Source organism: Ailuropoda melanoleuca, chromosome 2 (assembly GCF_002007445.2).
Source record: "Ailuropoda melanoleuca isolate Jingjing chromosome 2, ASM200744v2, whole genome shotgun sequence".
NCBI lineage: Eukaryota > Metazoa > Chordata > Mammalia > Carnivora > Ursidae > Ailuropoda > Ailuropoda melanoleuca.
In genome coordinates, this window is record NC_048219.1 from 178059394 (window position 1) to 178081859 (window position 22466).

The 22466-nt window shown below is 39.9% G+C and overlaps 1 non-coding gene across 1 annotated transcript; it reads right to left on the minus strand.

Annotated features, from left to right (window-relative positions):
- Positions 1–21905: 21905 nt before the first annotated feature.
- LOC117801362 lies at positions 21906–22012 on the minus strand. Its single transcript, XR_004623866.1, has one exon. It is a non-coding gene; the product is annotated as a U6 spliceosomal RNA (small nuclear RNA).
- Positions 22013–22466: the final 454 nt, after the last annotated feature.

Here is a 22466-nt window from a genome sequence, read left to right on the forward strand (position 1 = left end):
ATGCTTGTATTGAAAAATTTGCGGCTTATTCTCACATCCAGTATATTCACCCTTAATCAGAAAGCCTGAGTACCTAACTAGTTTTCAGGAGTTTGATTGCTTAACAGAATATATGGAAGTTTCATCAAGGCATATATGAGAGACTGGCCAGTTAATCACCTTTCAGTAGGCTTAGGCTCCGTTTAGCAGCAACTGGTGGTGTTTTCACTTTGAATTATTCTTGTAGAAAATAAAAAGTAATATATTTATATTTTGATCAAGCAATAATTTCCTAAATTGAAACCAACCACCTAGAGAGACTATGGACTCTGGGAAACAAACTGAGGGCTTCAGAGGGGAGGGGGGTGGGGGATTGGGATAGGCCGGTGATGGGTATTAAGGAGGGCACATACTGCATGGAGCACTGGGTGTTATACGCAAACAATGGATCATGGAACACTACATCAAACACTAAGGATGTTCTGTATGGTGACTAACATAACATAATAAAAAATTTAAAAAAAATGAAACCTACCACCTAATCCTCTCAAGTTTCTGCTTATAAACTTTTATGTGATATATCTAAAGAAGCCTTGTGCAGTGATGTCATGGGATGCGTCTGCTTGAATAACGCCTGGTTGGATGTGTTACTGGGTTTTGATATGCCACACCATGTCTGGACAGCTCATTACGGTAGGAGGTTTAAAGAAATCCACATCAGGAAGCAGGCCAACACCAAGCCTTTTTAGGAAACTCCAGAAACATCTCTTTGTGGTAAAATAATTGAATGATTAATGTGGTGAAAAAAAGTTTATGCTACATAACTGAAACATATCAAGACCTACATCGTTAAGATTTCCATTGTTACGTAACCTCAAGCATGTGAAATTTTTAAACGTAACTATGGGCAAATGCAATCATTCATTTTACCCATTTTAATAGCGCATCTCATTTGCAGCCATGTATTATACCGCTTCTATTTAAAAAGATTTCTTCTAAGTGCAGAGAGTTGAGCTCATCATGATGGCATACTGTTGTCATTTTACTGGCAAACTTCTCTTATTTCATTGATGTTATTATTTTTTTCCCCAATCTTTACTCAGAAGGCTGCCACTTCAGTACATTTAGTTTATCAACCAGGATTATTGTATATCTTTGGAAAATATACAGTATTATTTTTATTATTGAATGTTTTAAATTTTACAAATGTCATCAAATCACAGCAATACGTTCTATGTTTGGCAGGTTCAACGGCACTTTCAGCCCTGTGTTTTGAGACCTAGCCACGTTGCTGTATGTGGTTGTAGTTTATGGCTTTTGATGCATCAAAAGTAGTTCGTAGTACACATCCGCCACATTCCACCTCGCCGCTGCCATGTGGGCTTTCTCTAATTCTCAGGTGGTCAGCTTGGATAACTGGGTGGATAGACGTACCATTCTTCACACAGGAAGTCCAAATAAGGAGCAGGTTTTCTGCGGAAGACAGTGGTGTTAGTGTTGAGGTAGAGTTGCCCATGGAACATCTAAATGATACAGAGGAGGGACGGGGCTCTAGGAGAGGGCCTTCAGGTTACAAGAGCCTAGATCTCATGGGACTGGTTGTTGCTAGTGGTCATGATTTCAGAGTCATCAGCATAAAACATGAAATGGATAAGATTACCTTGGACGAATGCACAAGTGTGAGAAGACTCAAGGGCTGTTGTCAGATCCCAAGGCCACACCAACATGTCAGTGTGGGCAGAGGCAGGGGCTCTCAAGGCAAAGGAGTTGTGGTGGTCACACACAGACATGATGCAATAGACCAGGGGTCTGCAAATCACTCCCTCTAGGCCACATCTGGCTAGGTTCCTGTTTTTGAAAACACGTTTTACTGGACCACAGCCATACTCGTCTGTTTTCATATAGTCTGTGACTGCTTTTGTGATAACACGACAAAGTTGTGTCGTATGAACAGAGACTGTATGATCTGCAAAACAGAAAATATTTGCTGTCTGCAAGAGACTCTGGGACTCTTTATATTTCTCCTTTGAACCCAAAGCAGGCTGAATAATTATGAGAGTATCCGGTATGCTCAGTAAGCATAAATTTCATATTTCTATGAAAAAGCTTTGTATTCCTTCATTTCTTTTGAACGTATTGGTTTCTTAATATAAATCCACTGGAGCCAGATTTGTTCTTCTGTGGAAAACATGACTCTTTTGCTGTTTGCTTGTTCTTTGCTGCATGGTATGATTAAGTTTGAAGTTTCCACATTTTATGTATTTGAGTTCCTCTGGGCACGATTATCCATGATTTTTTGTAGTGTAAATGCATTGGTAAGAATGAAAGCTCTTTTCCATTGTATTTTTAAAAAATACATCATAAAAGTGACTGAAGCCCTTGTAGAAGTGTCAGAGAGTAGATATCTGTCAACTCTCAGATAAGCAGCTGCTATTTTTTACTTTGAGTTTGAGATTCTATTCTCACATAGCTTATTGCTCTGTTGTTGTTGGTTTTTTTTTTTTTTACATTATTTGAGAGGAATGTATTCACACTGTAGCACTCAGCTTTCTGAGATAGTCCTTTGAAACTAATCTGCATCAGAAACAAGTTGTAAATACAAGAGAACCCCAAATTTTGTTTCTATGACTGGTTTTATTTCTCTTCTCTTAATACTGAATTTTACTTTAAAAAAAAATCATATTTTCAGGAGGCTACCATCATTGAGATAAGGCATTGTCAACTTCTGTGGATATTGAATTCTAAGAAAAAAAATGTTTAGTTAATTTTCTTTGCCTGAACAAGTATATGGATTTTTAAAGTGTTTAATGGATTACAAAGCACTTGATACACAGGTGTTTGTGCAACCAGATCCTGAATTGAATTTCTGAGAATAGTAAAGATGTCAAAATAGGATACATATATAGGATATAATACAGTGGTTCTGAACCCTAGCTGTACATCAAAATCAATTAGGAGCTCTAAATTAAAAAAACAAAAGCAGAAACAAAAACAAAAAACTGATGCCCACTCCTGGATATTTTGATTTAATTAATCTGGAATACATTCCAGGCATTGAGATTTTTCTTTAAGTCTCCCCTATATGATTCTAATATGATGCCAAAATCAAGAACTACTGCTGTAAATATGTATGTAATAAAATGAATGGCTGGGTGATGGGAGGAATATTTTGAGATCATAATAGAAATGTCGTTCTAAGAATTTGTTATGTGGGAACAACTGGAAAGAAATAGACAAAATCTTACTGAATTGGATGAGTAGAAATTATCATTGCTAGTGATAAAATATAGAATGTATGGAATCTATGAATTCAGGGAAGCATCTATTTGGCATCAAAATCATGTGGAGAAATTAATAAAATAAGGAGGGTGATGCAGCAAAATGTTTACATTTTGCAACCCTTAAGAGGGTAGATTGTGAGCCTCTCTCTTAGCCACCTACCTGGTAGACTAGCTCCCCCTTTCCTACTTCTACAATGAGAAATTCCTAAATGTAGACGAAGCAAAGTGTAATTGATGTGAGAGCAACACATGGCCTGGCACTGTAGTTCTTACATTTTAGTGAACATCAGAATCACCTGGTGGGCTTTTTTTTTTTTTTTTTTTTTTGAGAGAGAGAGAGAGAGCCCACACTACTAGCCAGGTCAGAGGGAGAAGGAGAGAGAGAATCTCAAGCAGACTCCATGCTCAGCGCAGAGCCTGACACATGACTAGATCTCAAGACCCTGAGATCATGACCTGAGCCAAAACCAAGAGTTGGACGTTTAACCGATGGAGCCATGCATGCACCCCATCTGGTGGGATCCTTTAAACAGGTTGCCATGCCTTACCCCAGAGTTGTGGGTTCTGTGGGGTTTGGGGAAGGACTTGAAAAAATCTATTTCTTGCAAGTTCCCAGGAGCTACTGCTGCCGCTCATATAGGGCTCATATTTTGAGAGCCTCTCATGTAGCAAGTTGTCACCAGGGATGAAGGCCCGGGCAGGATACTGGGAAAGGTTATTTTGGAGGTAAAGGGATAGTCTGTGCTTATATTGGCCGCAGGTAACCAAGTGTTGGTTCACTTTGTGTTTGTGTGTGGCTGTGAAGTGCTGAACTGGGTCTGTTATTATCTCCACATTTAAGGTTGTGTCTTTACCTTTCAATCTAAAGTCATGAGAAAAAAATTTCTAAATTATTCAGGTATTTATGTGGATTTTTTCTTCTTTTGTATCAGTGGCACAAATTCCTTGTTCTATTAAAAAAGAGGTAGACACTTGCCCCAGTCATTTTATTCCCTCTAAACTGGACTAACTACCCACCTACAGGCATCTCCTTGGTTTTCAACAGTGACTACATCTGGGACTTGGTAAGTTAGCTGTGACAGCTGGTTTCCTTTAGCCTAGTCATACCGGAGAATGTGTTCATTCTAGTAAAGTTTCCTTGCCAGGTTTGACACCTGATTGGGAGGCAGAGATGTTGTAATATAACTAAGGCTCTGTTCACACTTTCGGGAACATTTTATCTATGGCTGGCACCCATTCTATGCACAATGCTTCCAGAAAAAGGAGATTTCTCATTACAAGTATTCATGGGGCTGGAAAACTAGGCCAGTCCACAGAGGATGATGTCTCCTACAAGGAAAGCTCTTGCTAGAGTCCTTAGGATAGTTAATGCAAGGGAGACTTTCAGAAAGTTCAAATAGGCTTGACAGACAATGAACTATAAATTCTACAAAAGGTTGCACTGTTTTTGGTTTTTTTTTTTAGCACGAAGATGAATGTCAGGGTTTAAACCTACCTTAAGTACAGAGGACATTTGGATGCATTTGACTTTGAGGTTCATTTTTTGCCACCACTTTTGAAGCATAAAACACAACATGTTACTCTAAGATAAAGAATTCATTAAAGTGTAAAGAGTTCTCCATGCAATAGTAATCATTTGCTTTGTTTAAGATCTGAGAAGAAAAAACAAAAATTATTTTGGTCTTTTTTTTTTTTTTTAAGATTTTTATTTATTTATTTATTTGACAGAGATAGAGACAGCCAGCTAGAGAGGGAACACAAGCAGGGGCAGTGGGAGAGGAAGAAGCAGGCTCATAGCAGAGGAGCCTGATGTGGGGCTCGATCCAATAACGCTGGGATCACGCCCAGAGCTGAAGGCAGACGCTTAACCGCTGTGCTACCCAGGTGCCCCTATTTTGGTCTTTAAATAAGGAAGAACATGATGGATGAAAACAACCTTTTCTTTCTTTTTTCTTTCTTTCTTTTTTTTTTAAAAACAGCCATTTCAAAAAACAAGACATGCTCTCAAAATACAGCCAAACAGGTAAAGGAGAATAGAAGACTGCATGAGATTTACTCCGTAAAGTCATCCTGCTGGAAATTCACTGCTAGCAAGTGGGAACAAGGTGTTATTTGACTTGGTCTGGCTATTAACCAGCATTTTCAGGAGCACAAATTATAAGCAGTATGGTTATTTTTCTGTTTTGAAACACCCCTACCTTTCATAATTCAAATTCAGTAAAGGAAACACTTTCCCCTCTCTCGATGTCTAACAAAATGAGTCAACATTTTGCCCATTACAGCTACCTGATTGTGAAGTGTCTAGTTCACAATCTGACAAAAATAAACAAATGAACCAAATTAGGAAAAGAAGCTCAGGGACAAAATTAGTGGGCCATTTATACAAATCCTATGTGCCTGGAAAACAGGTGGGAATGGGCCTTCAGTCCTGCTTGCAGCAATTCTGGGGAGAGAATGCCAGCTGGGAACAAGATGATTAATTAGAGGTGTGCTTTTCACATCAAACATACACACTTGGCTCGGAACAATTTGTCCCAGGTGCTTCTTGAATGATGGAAAGCATTGCATGTCTGTCCCCAAAGATTGAGAATTCCAGAATCTCAAGCACAGCTTTTTGTTAGAACTCATGCTATCTTAAAGTGAAACAGACAGAAGGAACACGTGGTGGAAGCAGGTTTCCAGTGCCATCAGTGTTGAGTGAAGCCTTGTCTTTCTCTGGTGGCATTGACCTTCAATTTATAGGCACTGAATAAGATTGGGGCTCTAAATCACAGATTTAAAATGAAAATCTTCCCTTTAAAGTGCACTCTGCCATCAAATAAAAAAACTCGGTAACAGTGAGTTTCCAAATTTTAGCACACCTAGGATTTCCCCTGGAGTATGTATCAAAAGGGTAAATCACCAGGCCACAGCCCCTAGAGATTCTGATTCAGAACCCAGGACTCTGCTTTCAATCGAGTATTTTCAATGATCCTGATTCTGTTGGTTTAGGACTAAGTTTGAAGCAATGTTAAGAACTACTGCTTTCATGCTTCTTTTAGGAAACAGACCCTGTCCATTTACAAGTGTAGAGGTTTTCATCTGATCTACTCAACGATGTTTATTGAGTCCTTAAGCTCTGTACTAGGCTTTGGGGATACAATGGTGAAGAAAACAACCAACCAATAATGACAGCTTAGAGTCAGACCACTGATAGTAGGGAGGTAGACATTCATCTCAACATCGTACAGATAATTGTGAAATTACACCTTTGGCAAATTCTATTAGAAGTGGTACATGGCGTTATGGGAGCAGACAAATCAACATGATAGGATGCATCTCATTAACTCCTCAAGGGTAAGCAAAACTAGCACTTAGGTTTAAACTCTGAAAGGTTTTATTTCAAGTCTTGCTCCTAGGGAAGCTTATCTGTCAGCAAGCTACCCATGCCCTGCTGTGCTACATGATGCTGGAAATGGCACTTATGTTCTACACGTCCATGCTGAGATAACATCTAGGGCTCTAAGCCATGGGCTGAAATGAGAAATCTTTTCTTTGAAATGAATCATGCAATCAAATGAAAGAGCCCCATGTTAGAATCTGTGAGGTATCCTGCAAAAACTCACGCATCTTGATCTGGAAATGTAATGTTTGTGCAAAAAATGGGGCACTTTGAGATAACTGGATCATGAAGACTTCAGGCTCTATTGCTAGATCCTTCTTGCTCAGAATGCCCAAAGTTGCTGGATATGCTGATGAGGGACCTTGGGTGTGATACTGAGCCATGTGTCTTCAGTAGGTCTGTCATGAGATGTGAATTGTGGAAATGGGTAGATTGCAGATGAAAATGTTGTCAATCTAAGCATAGCTGTAATGTCATTAAAAACCTGAATAGCTACCATTCTAGACTATCCCATTAGAAAGTCATCACCTTAATAATGGACTACAAAAAAAAAAAAAGATTCAGAATTGAAAGACCTTGTGGGCTAGATACTACTGATTCAAGAACTCACTCATTAAGCATTTCCTTGGCAACTCTTGGGTGCCAGGTCCTGGGCTAAGTGCTGAGAACACAGTGGAAAGCAGAGCAGCAGGACAATCCTCCCCAGTCTAGCATAGCCATGCATTACAGGCACCTGCAATTAGTGACAAATGTGGCATTGAACATTTACCATGTGCCAGGCACTCTTTGGCTTTGGGGCGTGGAAGACAAATGAATAAGTTCTCAGTGTGGCGGACGTTATCTCTCGGTGGGAAGGAAATAATCATCAGGAAGAACATAGACCTTGAGGCAGGAGAGACCTTGATTCAAATTCCAACTCTGCTCCTTAGGTGATATGAGAGCATAAGGCAGTCTTTCAGAGCCTCAGATTTTCCGTCTGTGATATCAGGTCAATGCTTAGCTTCAGAGGTGCTGTAGTGTAGCCCATGAGCACCAGTGCCCCTGCACATCTGTTCACGCCCAGGGTGTCAACTCAACACTGTTTCACATCCATGGTGAAGACTCCACTCAGACCAAACCATTTCAGTAGAGTGATTTTACTCAAAATTTGTATGGGAAATGAAAGGAGTGGTTTACATTACACCGTCCACTGCATTTTATTCTCATATTTTTTAAAAAAATCATCTTTCTCTTCTCTTGCTTCTCACCAGGTATGGGTTGTAAATCTTCCCAGCTCCTTACCATAGCTCTCAGTCTCTCCATTTTTAATGCAGATTTATTTAACTTGCTCTGAGCTTTTCCAGGCTTGCCTACCCACATCCCCCCAGTCCCTTATTCCAGCATCTTTTAAGGAAAAAAGAGGGGTATAAATATATAAGTATGTATTTATGTATAAATAACAATCTTTCCTGTTCCAGAATGTTTAGAAATAATGCACACAAGGTATCAGAGCATACAGAAGATGTTGGATACATGGTCCAAAGACTCTCTTAGGACTTTGATTGTACCTCCTTGTTCTGATATTCTATAATAATGATCATATATTTAGGAAACATTGTTTCATTTGAACAGTTCAAAGCCATTTGTAACCTTTATTATTTATTATATAGAATAGATTACGGAAATAATTGTTTTACAGATGAAAAGATTGTAGCACAGAAATATTCAAATGCTCAAAGTCTAGTGACTAGCTAGCTCCAAGAAGAAGAATGAAGCCCTGATTTGGCATCTGAAGGGGGTCATGCAGAGGAGAATGTATACTTCTAAATGGAAAGTAAAATTTGTATTAATTTTTTTCAGGTGTTTATTCTACATAATGTTGAATAGGGAGATATTTGGCTTCCTGAATTCCCAGACCAGATCTTTAAACAGTTATTAAAATGATTTAGTATTTTGAAAAGGCCAATTACCTTCTTACTCCCTGAAAAATAAGTTTTTAAGTTGATTACTACACAGCATCTACTTAACATTCTGTTTGTAAAAATTTCAGCAAAATACTTTTTATACCCTCAGTACATTTAGCACCAAATCCACTTTGAAAAACTGATTTTAACTGTGTTTTCTGTAAAAGCCATCTATGATGAAGGAGAACAAATTTCTTCAATATCTTTTTTGATGTGATCTGTTTGAGTGGTTCAAAAATGCACGTGCTTGGAAAAGCAGATGAGAAAAAAAAGAAGTTCAAGTTGAACCTTCATTCCTGTGACTTTTTTAAAGGCCCCTGATTAGCAACAAATTCTAGAATCTTGTCTAATAAAAATACGTCCTCTTTGATTTGATTCCCCTCCGGGACAGACTTTAAAATAATAAGTAGGCAGACTGTGGTTCCTCTAATTTTATGAATCAGGGACTTTCCCAAATGTATTTCCAAAAAAAAGGTTGGTGTTATTCAATAGCCTTAGCCCCAAACAGCCTTTCCATGGAAGTTCGTTTGCTGGTTTCATGAAATCTGGCTTTGAGAAACCAACTTGCCCCCAGAACGTGTGGCGGTGTAGTCTGAGGTTACATACTTGTAAATAGACCCCCTGAGTTTGTTGGTAGCTACTGACAAACAGTGTCCTTAATTGCCTGTATTCCTCTTGACTCACTCTTTCTCTCCCCAACTCTCCAAGGTCTAGAACCCCAATAATCCATCTTGTATAATTTTTGCCACTTGTTTTAAATGTTTTGTTTTATTGGGAAGGCCAAATGTAGCGTATTAGATCATTCCATACTACTTTAATTCCTTAAATTACTTTTAGTACATGTGAGGATAATTTGTAGTCTGTGCGAATGATTTCATATTCATGCAACAAGAGAATAATAAGACAGTAAGATTCTTCATTAGAGCTCATATGTAAGGCTGTCCATTAAATTACTTACGTCAATTAATTTTTGTATATATAGTGCTTACCAGTGCCAGAAATGATTCTAAGCTCTAGCCCCGTATTGACTCATTAATCCTCACACCAATGGAAAGAGAGGGTGTTAGTATTATCTCCATTTCACAAATAAAATAATGGAGACACAGAGAAGTTAAATCAACAAATGAGCAGCAAGACTTGTTCCCAGGTGGTCTGCATACAGGAGACCACACACTCACCTCTGTGGTTATTTGGTAATTTGTAGGAAAATATAACTGGGATTGTATGCTTAAGAAAATATCTCAAAGGAATGAACAGGTGAATCAGGGTCATTTCACTTTTCATTTCATAGTAGTAAGTATTTTCCACTGTATTAAACTTTTTCAATGTAGACAAAGCCCTTAGACTTAACTTTAAGCCAGTAGAGTGTAATGCACAACCTTTCACGGGGGTCAAAGCACAGCAAATCCACGTTGCCTGGACGAAGGGCCTCCCAGCCAATGGTGCTTATTCTATGCTCTGCCCGCTAACTCTCAGCTTGAGCCTGAATACTGCCATGTCTCATGATTAGTGGAAAAATATAAAAGCATTTCAAGAGAGTTTTGGGTGAGATGTGTTATTAATAGCTCCTTGAATTTCTTATTCTCGGAATGTCTTTTTTTGTGCCAAAAACTCAGATCTTGAAAAATGACCAAAATAAATATCTGTATGGTTTTTATGAGAAATTTAAACAGACTACCACTTCAGGGCTGATTGAAGTAAGCCGGCGTCCATGCTCGTGTTTAGATCTTCTGGAGGTCGGTGTCATGATTCTTATGTTTCAGTAAACATAGCTTGTGCTAAAACCAAGTAGGCTTTCAGCATGACTAAACGGAAATCATGTCACACAAGACTAGCTGAATTTTCAAACACCTAAACCATGAATTCATGAAGGCATTTATAGTTGGCAGGGACCATGTGCTACAGTGATCTGATGATTTTATGATCACAACTCTTGGTTATTGGATGAAACCAAAGGACAGAGGACCCAGAGGATAATTGTTGGGTTGGGTCCATTGGGTTAGGAGAAACTGGGATAGTGCTTCAAATGAAAAAGGAAGAAATAAAGTTAGAAAGTATGAAAAACTACAACTAAAGTATATTGTTATCTGTTTTGTGCTTGGAAAATGGGACTTAGGATTAAAGAGCATGAAGGAGAAGTGTCTTCAGCCAGACTTTCTTGACTTTCTCTTATGTGCTAAGGTGATTTATTATAAAATTGCCTCAAATAAGACTTCTGTACCACAGCAAGATTCTAGGGCAGTGCATACAGGAAGAGAGAGCCTCAGGGAAAGTGCAGGTCAGAAGCCCAGGGGAATATAGAAATACTAGGAGAGCATGCCTGAGTTCAGGGGAAGCTGCAGGGAGGAGGGGTGTTCAATATAGGCAGTCAGTTAGGACTACCAGGTCATAGGTAGAATCTGGAGAAACAGGGAAAGCAAAGAGGAGAACAGATGCAAAGCATTATGGACAAGCAAAGGCCTTGACAAAGGAGCCAGGCGTGGTTTTCCTAGGACTACAGGGAGAAAATTGTATGATCATCCAGCAATCTCTTTTGGTGGGGGTGGGCAGAGGGAAGTTAATGAGGAGCTGGAGAGGGCGCTGGGCTGAGAGGCAGCCCCTGACACAGGCAGAGCCTGACAAAACAGTGGCACCATATGTCTAATGCAATATATACATACAATATAATATAATTGTATTATTGTATGATATATATCATTATATATTAAACTGTCTACAAAATAAATATAAAATATGAGGGCAGTGTAGATTACATATAGTATATGTATAATTATGCTGTACTGTATTAAAATAAGCATACATATATACAATGCGATGGGGGCAGTATGCTGATAGTTTAAAAACACCCCCAGAAACAGTCATCAGGACCAGAGCATTTCAGAGCAAGAGGCAATAAGATACGGTGGGAAGGGCGCTGGCCTGGAATTGTGAATGCAAAGTGCAGCCTTGACTTGGTTCCACGTTTGTGACTTTGGGCAAGCTTCTTAACTCTCAGCTTCTTCACCTATAGGATTAAACAGGTGGGACTGGATGGGCTCTAAGGTCCATTCTGGGTCCGAGGAGGGATGTGTCTCAGGGCAGATGGATAGATACAAGAAGGAAAGAGGCCCTGTCCCTGACTGGCATGCCATTTTTCTACCATGTGACAGGAAAGTCTACATTCTAATCCAGGGTTTCCAAATTCTTTTAAATTGTTAAATGACAAAAGCGTACATGGAGAGGTTTCACATTTTTCCTTTGGTCTCTAGTCTCTATTCTACAGAATGCAACTGCCATTGATGTATATTATCAAAGTAAAGTTTGTTTTTCTTCCAGCTTCACCTGTTCCTTCTTTATAGAGACCCTTCGGTTGCCTTCTGAAACACCTACTTTGGCTAAGGCAGGAATACAGGGTAGTTGGGGGGCAGGGGGGAGAACCACAGTCTGATTTTGGTTCTGCCCATATCACCCAAATGCCCAGAATGTAGTCATCACCACACAGGCACCCCGTGTGGTCAATCTGAATGACTGTTGAACAAGGGATGAAGATGGCCCAGAATGTCAGATCAACAATGTCCTCACTGATGAGGCGAGTCCAAAGATCCACCCTGAGTGTTTGTTATGGACTAAACTGTGTCCCCGCAAAATTTATATGTTACAGTCTTAATCCCAAGTACCTCAGAATGTGACTATACATTGGGGGATAGGGCCTTTAAAGACGTAATTAAGATTAAACGCGGTCAAATGGGTGGACCCTAATCTCATATGACTGGTGTCCCTATGTGAAGAGGATGTTAGGACACACACACAGAGCTAGAGGTGACTATACGACGACATAGGGATAAAGCAGCTTCAAGCTAAGAAGAGAGTCCTCAGAAGAAACTCACCCTGCTGACACTTTGATCTGGGACTTCCAGCCTACAGAACAGTGAGAGAATATATTTCTGTTCTCTAAGCCACCCAGCCTGTGGTGTTTTGTGACGGAAGCCCTAGCACACTACTAATACGGTCTCCAAAGACATTCTCACCAATTCATGTACAGCAATCCTTTCAGCTATCTCTATATCACCCATAGTACCTAGTTAATACCTTTAAGAGGCGTTTCTTATAAAAATATTTTATTTCTGGTCTAATGACTTTGGGAGGAAATGTAAAATATTGACATTTAATAGGATTATATTCTAATTGTATTATGCTTTTGGGGTTACTTTGAATTTTGGAAAAGTTGGTGGAAAAAATATATATAAACGAACTTGATGTTCCTGTCATTTGTGTTGGTGGAATATCATCTTACTGATATGTTATTGTCTAAAACATCTGGATAGTTTAATTTATTTTCTTTTATGAAGAGTGTGTGGATTCAAAGCAGACCCCTTCATCTTAGCAGCACAGCATGGAGGGCTGAACATCCAAATTTTGTCCCATCAGCAGGGAGCCCAGCGCCAAGTGAGGAGACGAAGTTTAACAAGAGATTATCCTCACAACCTGGACAGGTTCCCAAGAGCAATGAAACTGAGGGAACTAAGCAGTCTTGTCAGTAGCAGTTACCTAGAGAAGAGGTGTGAGGGGCAAGCCACTGTTCTACCCCATTTAGTGTTCACTTCAGAATCATGTGAGGTGTTGAGTTCAAATTCCATTTTTATGGCGGTATCGTGGCCTGGACTTGAGAGCAAGGACTGGGTGCAGTTTGTTTGTCTCCTCTCTGCTCAGAAGTGTGAGAGAAACTTGCCTACAGCCAGTGCCCATGTGTCTGTGGAATTGAATCTAATATAAAAGTGGAAAATTTCCCATTGCAATAGGTACATCTCATCGGTAGGTAGATGCAAGTGTGTGTGTAAATATACAATATGAGTATTCTAGGTATAATATTTGGAACTTCCCACAAGTAATTTCTTAAGCATAAATTTTCTTCTGAGTGAAACAAGAATTACCATTATTATTTTGATCAAGACGAAAGGAAAGAAGCAAACAAGTCTTCCAGAACTCAGTCATGTGGTAAAGTGAACTCAGAATTTGAGAATGGTTGCTCTGAGGCCCTTATTCCAAGAGCTCACCAGGGACCCCCCCTCCCTTCCAGAGAGGCTAAATGATGATGCATTTCCAACTAACTGCACTGAAGCGTCTGGAGAATTAGAGCTAAATCATTGCCCTAGAATACAAATGAATGTTCTTTCACCAAAGGACACCATAAACAGATGTTCCTCCTCCCCCTTGTGTAACTATAAAACATTTTTGCTGTTGTTTTTAAAAAGGATCTGTAGTCATATTTCAAAGGAACTTGCCCTTAGGGGCAAAGGGGTTACTATTTATTATGTGGTACTATTTGCCATGAACCTGGCGTAAGTTATCTCATTTAACTCTCAAAGTAACCCTTTGAGGTAGGAACTAGTAGCTCTAATTTAAGATGAGGAAACAACGACGCAGGAGGATTATAATCTTCCCCAAAGCCACTGAGGGAATAAGTACACAGTCAAATGTCAACCCGGATCAATAATCCTGCATGGGCCTTGCTCCTTCTACCTCATCCACTGCCTCTCAAATTCCCTAAAACGGATTTAAACTCTAAGCATAATCTGTAAACATTAAGTTACTCTTCTGTTTGCTTAACCCATGATGAAAAACTGGCTTAGAGAGGTCTTCATCAAATTTGGAGGAAATATATGGGATGGTCTGACTTTAAAAAGTAGACTCGTTGGCACTTATGAATTTCACTATGGAGGAAACTGAGGAACACACGGGTAATGCCTTAGGGCAAGTGGAGGATCACTTCTTTAAGGACAAATGAGAGAAACATCCAACAGAATGGCATTTGATGGTTGTCTAGAGAAGGGCTGCTTAATCAAGGGTGGTTGAGAAGGATGCCGTGCTATCTGCTCAGGTGGCCATAACAAATACCACACATTGGATGGCTTTAACAACAGAAATTCATTTTCTCACAGTTCTGGAAGCTGGAAGTCCAAGATCAAGGTCTTGGCAGTTTGGGTTTCTTCTGAGGTCTCCCTCTCTACTTGGCTTGAAGATGGGATGGCCACCTTCTCACTGTGTCCTCTTATGGCCTCACCTCTGTGTGTGCATGTCTCTGTCCTAATCCCTTCTTATAATGACACCAGTCATTAGATTAGGATCCACTCATCTGACCCCATTTTTCCTTAATTTATTTAAAGACCCTAATCTATTTAAAGACCCTATCTTCAAGTATAGTCACATTTGAGGTGCTAGGGGTTAGGATTTTAACAAATGGATCTTGGGGGGGGGGGGACACAAGTTAGCCCATAACAGATGACCCAAGAACATCTGAGTGCCAAATAGGAAGGCAGTCGAGACATCCTTCAGAGCACCTGAAATGGAGGTTGATGATACTGATGGGAGGACATGTCAGAGGGAGCCTGCTCTTTTCCAGAAAGAGAAACCAAAGCCCAGTAAGAGAAACATTTGTCTGCCAATTAGGAGGGACATACTGTATGCCTAACATGCCATGGATAAAGAGATTATGAAAATGAAATCATGCCAAGAAACCTAGCATCAGTTCAATGTTGAAGTTACGGTTACCCAGACCGAAAAGGTAAGGTGGCGTTAAGGAGTACTCTCCTCAAGGGAAACGTCCTGTTGGAGGCTCAGAGCCTCCACATCTTCATCAATAAAACAACGCCTGTGGTTCAAACACTAATTAAAAATATATCCTCAGGATTTACATCAGTGATTTCAAGATGGTATAATAACAGAGGAGGAACATAGATCCCCTGGATAAGGACAATTTCCTTCAACTACTTTTTTACTCTCAAATCCCTAAAATTTCCTACAAGTGCCTGTTTCACCAGAAATACAACATAAAGCCAACATTCCAAATTGCAGGTGGTCATCTCTGATTGATATGTTTCAGGAACTAACAAAGAAGGATCCAGAATGAGTAGCAGCAACAGTGTGTTCATACGTGCCCCAATGTAATTAAAAGTATAAGAGAGATATTTAGGTAAACTCTATTACAAATTCTGAAAAAAATTGAGGTTCTATATTAGCTCTCTCCAATAGAAATATAATGGGGATCATTTTATGTAATTAAAAATTTTCTAGTAGCCACCTGCAAAAAAGTAAAAAGGAAGCAGGTGAACTTAATTTTAGTAACATTTATTTAACCCAACATATCCAAAATATTATCATTTTGTCATGTAATCAATATAAAAGTAATTAAGGAGGTATTTTATGTTCCCTTACTCTGTACTAAGTCTTTGAAATCCTGTGTGTATTTTATACTTGCAGTCCATACCAATTTTCACTGGAAATACTTGATCTTCATTTAGATTTCATAAAAGTACTGTTAAAAAGTAGATTCATAAATCCGCATTGTTCCAAACTTAACTTTAAATTGTTTAACTTATTTAATTTATTATGAATTGTGCTCATTTAGTTATAATAATTTAATCAAGGGTAAGTTTGTAAATTTAAATTTAAATTAATTACAATTAAATTTAAACAATTTAGTTCCTCATTCATGCTAGAGACATTTCAAGTGCACATTAGCCACATGTGGCTGGTGGCTACAAAGTTGGACAACAGAGTTTTGAACACAATGAATACAATTACATAAATTAAATAACTAGAATTAAGGAAAATTATTAGGTTCAACAATATTTTTTTCTTGTTACTATTATGCTTTCATGAGGGTTAGTGATTTTTCTGACCCAAACAAGTCATAGTAAGAAGACAGGGTGACTGAGTAAAACCACACAGGAGGTTTGTATGACAGTCCTTTGTCCCAACTCATTGAGGTGACCTTGAGCAAATCACCTCACTCCTCATACCCTTGGCTTTCCCCTCTGTCAAAAGGGGGAGTTGGTCTAAAATCTCTTCCAGCTGTGACTTTTGTTATCTTGAGTTCACTGAGAAATTGAAGCTGGCTTGTATGACAGTAATTATACTATGAGAAAAATATTTTGTTTGCATTAAAGAAAATCTATTTTCCTCTTCTTATTCATTACACTCACAACACACAGGATAATACTGATGTACTACACTAGATTTCATCAAGGTATCAATAGTTAAGTAACGGAAAACCAAATTATCTGGAAACTTTACATCCCCTGGGTCAGTAAGAGACCATGCGAGAGATGTCTCCTTCCAGGGGAAACCAGTTGAGTCCTAGACTCCCCCATGTCCCTTCCTGTAAGACCTTCTGCAGTCCTGTCCCGTGTCAGGCGAGGCTTTCCAAGTTTTAAGATTCATTGCCCATAGTATGATGAACGATGCCTTTCAATCAAATCCCTTATTTAGATAATAGCAGCTTTTATAGTAAAAGGTATTAATTAAATAAGTGACAATTTATTCTTTATTTGCTTTTATGTCCTTGAATATTTAATGTGTTAACATTTAAAAATCCTGTATTTTCTGACTCAAATAGCCATATGGTATATATTTATTTAAAATTTTTGAGACAGGCAGGATGATACAAGAAACAATCAAATCTTCTATAAACTTAATACTATACAGAAATAAATATTTTTCACCATTTTTGGGTATTTCTCTTCAGCCTTGTTTCTGTGTTTGTTTTAATTTTTACATTTATTCCCTACAAAACTGGGGTCAATTGTATGTATGTGTTGATGGCTTTTCATGTGTCAACTTGGCTAGGCTCTCATCTCCACTGAGGCAATAGAGCACTAAGGTGTGCCCTGAGTGGAAATGAAGGTCTTTAATTAGTCTTGAGGACAGGGGATCACTCTGAATTATCTGGGTGGTCTGATTTAATCAGGTGAAAGGCCTTCCAAGTAGGCTTTCAAAAGAGAGAGCCTGGAAGACCCCGCCTGCGACAAACAGCATCCGTCCATGGGCTCCCGCATGCCTGTGATTATCCTTTCCTGACAGCCTGCCCTGTGGATTTCAGACTTACAGTCACGTCAGCCAATCCTTATAATAAATCTCTTCATATGTGTACTGGTTCTGCTTGTCTGGTCAAATCCTGGTTGATACAACATATACTTTTATAGTCCACTTACTAAGTATTATATCCTGAGCATTTTTTCACATCACTAAATTTTCTTCAAGACTATTTTAATTTCTGCATGAAGTCCATTATAAGGACAAAGCCATATTGTTATCATTTGACACTTAAGTGACTTGTAAATTTTCCTCATTATAAGTAACACTGAACTGCAAATACCTGTACACAAATCTTCGTGAGTGTAAGATTCTGAGATGAAAGAGCCTGGGACTTTTTTAGGCCAAACTGCTTTTCAGGAAGGCTGCATCAATTCACATTCTTATTAACAGTTGAATAGGGTCTAACTCATCGTACTCTCAGTGACACTGAGCATTATTATAAATTTTCAAACTTGCTTATTTGTTAGGCAAAACAGGTATCTCGTATTGTTTTAATCTGTACTGTGTATGCATGTATGCATGTATATACATATATATCTGTGAAATATGTACACACACACACATACATGCATACACATAAAATCACCAACTGCCTTTTAAAATCTTGGGGTAAAATGTTTCATGATGGGTGATCAGTCAGGGTTCCGTCGCAGAAACAGAACCAGTAGGAAGGATTGACTGATTGATTACAAAAAATCAGATTATGTAGGATTGTGGAAGCTGGCCAGGCAAGTCCCCCAACCACAGGGCAGCCATCAGGAAGGGCAGGCCTGAGCTGTAGCTGCACTCTTCTCCATGAGTGGAATTTCTTCTTCTTCAGGGGAGCCTCAGTCCTGCTCTTAAGACCTTGCAGCTGATTGAATCAGGCCCACCTAGATTATTGAAGGTAATCTCATTGCTTACCATGGATTGATTACAGACATTAATCACATCTGTGACATACAGTCACAGCGGCACCCACATTAGTGTTTGATTGAGTAATTGGTTGAATAATAGCCTAGCCAAGTTGATGCAAACCAGTAATAGTGGGTTATGTGAGAGGACTTCCCTGCTGCCCACACAACATACTACATTCTTCATGATAGTTTTCAGCTTGATTTTCATTTATCACAACATTTTATTCTTTCAAATCCCAACTACCAAGAAGTACTTACGTCAGCAAGTAAACCTGAAGACGTAGACTCAGAGCACCAGGCTTGCAGCAATATTTTACGTGAGGACTTCAAAACGTGGGGGACATCCACCTTGTAAAAAGCACCATGCTGGTAGGCTTTGGGGGGACCACCGAAATGGATCAGCCATAAAAGACGTGTACTGTTACGATGCAGGAGGGATGGAGGTGAAAAGTACTTTCAGAGAAACAGCAAGTTCAGAGGGTATTCTAAAACAAGAGTATTTTTTGACTGTGGGATGAAGTCAGTCTTCTTGAAAGAGGGGCATTTCAAAAATGGGTGCATTTAAGATATTTAGAGTTGGGCATTTCAGATGAAGGAGGAAATATTATTAAAAACACAGACCTAGAAACTTATAAATAATAGGAGCACATGGTATTGGAAGAGAAATAGGGAAGTAAAGTTAGAAAAGGTATGTGGAGGCCAGATGTCAGAGTTTTAGGTAGTGCTAGGCTAAAGGATGTGGGCTTCATTCACAGCCCATGGACTGGGGGTGGGGGTGGGCCTGCCTGGACCCTGGGTTACTAAGGTGGGCCTGGTGCTTGAGTCTGTAGTGATGGCTCTTGGACCTGGGTCCACCTGTGCCAACGTGGACCTTGGGTCCACAGGGCCCAGCACCTGGGTCCATGGGAACGAATCTGGTGCTGGGAACTTCTCAGAGTCTGGTATTGCAAGCACCAGTCTGAGACTGATCTGGCACAAGGGTGAGCCTGGAGCCTGGGGTAGTGAGAGTCTGCTTGTAACTTGGGTCTCAGGGGGGTCTGGTGCTCTGGTGGGCCAGGAACCTGTAGCTGGGGTAAGTCAAAAGCATGGGTCCTCAGTAGTTGGTCTGACATAGGGTCTAGCTGGGACCCTGGGTTTGTAGGTACCTGCCTGGCAGCTCTAGAATTTCTGAGGTTTCCAAGGCATAACCAAAGTGTAAGAGCTCCAGTAGAGCACAGATGGAATCTTGTCTGTTGGCCTTCCCTAGAAGAGAAGCTCTATTGCAGTCCAGGCTCTTTTCTGGACAAGATCCCCTATGGGAGGTTATACTCTCTAGAACTGTGGTTCTCCACCTGACAGGGCCGACATGGGGCCTGATTCAGTAGGTGTGTGCATCAGATATACCACCAGCAGAAAAACCACTCCCCTAGGATCAGCCTAGACCTGTAGTGTAAACCTGTTGCAAAACAGAATTCCAGAATAGGTTTCCTGGGTCCAGTTTACCCAAGGGCCCTACCTTGAAACAGCTTTGGAAACTCATTACCATTGATGTGGAATTATAGGAGTGTGGCTTGAGGTCTGGGAGTATTTAGTCTGGGGCTTTTGACACATACCTGTCTGGGAAAAAGAACAAAGTAGACTTGTACTTGGGTACTCTGGGGTACTTTGAGTTCATATTCTTAATCTTTGTAGAGTTAAGATTTGGAGTATATCTTTTTTGTTATTTGGTATATGTTTTCCTGAATGCCTGCCTTCTTGGCCTGCAGAATGGTTTTTCTCTAAGCACACTAGACGTTCATTGTTTGCACATGAATAAGCTGTAGACTAGACAGGAAAGTACAGTGGCAGAGTTGACATGAAAGATTTTTTCTTAAAGATTTTATATATTTGTCAGAGAGAGGGAGGGAGCACAAGCAGAAGGTGACGCAGGCTTCCTGCTGAGAAGGGAGCCCGATGTGGGACTCGATCCCAGGACCCTGGGATCACGACCTGAGTGGAAGGCAGATGCTTCACCAACTGAGCCACCCAGGCGTCCTGACATGAAAGATTAAGAACCTTAGAACTCAGAGACAGGTGAAATCTGATTAATTAAGCATGTAGACAATATGTAAGTGCCTATTTTGAGGGGCACATAATAGCTTCTTAGAGGAATGGAAGGTATCTCTTGCATTGTAAACTATTATGATCTTTTTGAACCCAGTAGAAGCATATAATTGCTCTTGCTCTAAAATAGGGTTTCTCAGCCACAACACGACTGACCTTGAGGACTGCATAGCTCTTTGTCATGGGGGCTGTCCTGTGCATTGTAGGATAGTCAGCAACTCTCCATAGACTTTCCCAGCTAGATGCCAGCAGCACGCCCATACCTGCCATGAAAATGAAAAATGCCTCCAGACATAGCCTAATGTCTTTTGAGAAGCAAAGTGACCCCAATTGAGAACCTATTGAGGCTCTAGACCATGTCTTTCCAAACTATGGTCACCTGTTTGGGTTACTTAGAGGTGTCCGCACTGAGGAAGCCAGGGTAACTCAGCAGGTATATGTTGTGTGCTGTTTTCTAAATGTCATTTGGTTAAAAGGTGAATATCAAGACTTCCAGCTGTCTGCGAAGTAGGAGAATACGGGCAGGATCTGGGCTATGCAAACACTCAGATACTGTGTACGCCACAGACTACACGTGCAAATGTACATTCTCCTCCCCACCCCATGCCCAGCAGAGAATTGATAGTTTCATCAGATTTTTCACAGGGTTTCAAGCCCCAAACAAAATCTAGAACCTCTGCTTTGGTGAATCAGACAAACTAGGAGAGTCTCAGAAGAAAAAGAGAAAGCCAGGACTAGCAGAGGTGGAGTCCCATGTTCATAATGACAGTTTACTGTAAATAATAGGCTTTGTATATTTTTAAATTATTTTGACCATGAGTGGACATTCAGAAAGAAGCGAAAGCTAAATAACACTTCATATCTAAATTCTTTTTTTTAATGTGTAACCATTGTTTTTTTTTTAATGATTTTTTTTTATTATATTATGTTAATCACCATACAGTACATCCCCGGNATTATATTATGTTAATCACCATACAGTACATCCCCGGATTGCGATGTAAAGTTCGATGCTTCATTAGTTGCGTATAACACCCTGTGCACCATGCAATACGTGCCCTCCTTATTACCCATCACCAGACTATCCCATTCCCCCACCCACCTCCCCTCTGAAGTCTTCAGTTTGTTTCTCATAGTCCATAGTCTCTCATGTTTCATTCCCCCTTCTGATTACCGCCCTTTTCTTTATCCCTTTCTTCCCCTACCGATCATCCTAGTTCTTACGTTCCATAGATGAGAGAAATCATATGATAATTGTCTTTCTCTGCTTGACTTATTTCACTTAGCATTATCTCCTCCAGTGCCGTCCATGTTGCAGCAAATGTTGAGAATTCGTTCTTTCTGATAGCTGAGTAATATTCCATTGTATATATGGACCACAGCCTTCTTAAATCCAGTCATCTGTTGAAGGGCATCTCACTTCCTTCCACGATTTGGCTATTGTGGACAATGCAGGTATGAACATTGGGGTGCATATGGCCCTTCTCTTAAAAATATGGAACGCTTCACGAATTTGCGTGTCATCCTTGAGCAGGGGCCATGCTAATCTTCTCTGTATCGTTCCAATTTTAGTATATGTGCTGCCGAAGCAAGCACTCATATCTAAATTCTTATTATCATCTTTGCACAGAATCATACTGTCTTTTTTAGAAGTGGAATATAATAATACGATTGAATCACGATTTTGTGTAAGGCATCCTGCTGCTGTCGAAGTGTACGATAAAGGTCTCTATTGTCACACAGCCTCTTTTTTTCTGATGAAATAGTGATCAGCTTATTTTCCTGTTTGTTCTCATATTCATCCCCACCTTCCCCTGCTCTTCTGAGTATGCACGAAGCTACATTTCTTAGGCTCCCTTGTCAGCTGGTTTCCAGGTAGATCTGGCTAATGGAAGGCACCAGGGACCTGGTCAAGGGGAGAAGAGCTGGATGAAACTGGGTGGCAAATCTGGCTGCTGCTGTGTCACCTCTAATGCTACGGCTTCTAGAACACAGTTATACTCCCTGTGACCCCAGCCGTGCATTTGACCAGTTGGCTCTGGATCCAGGC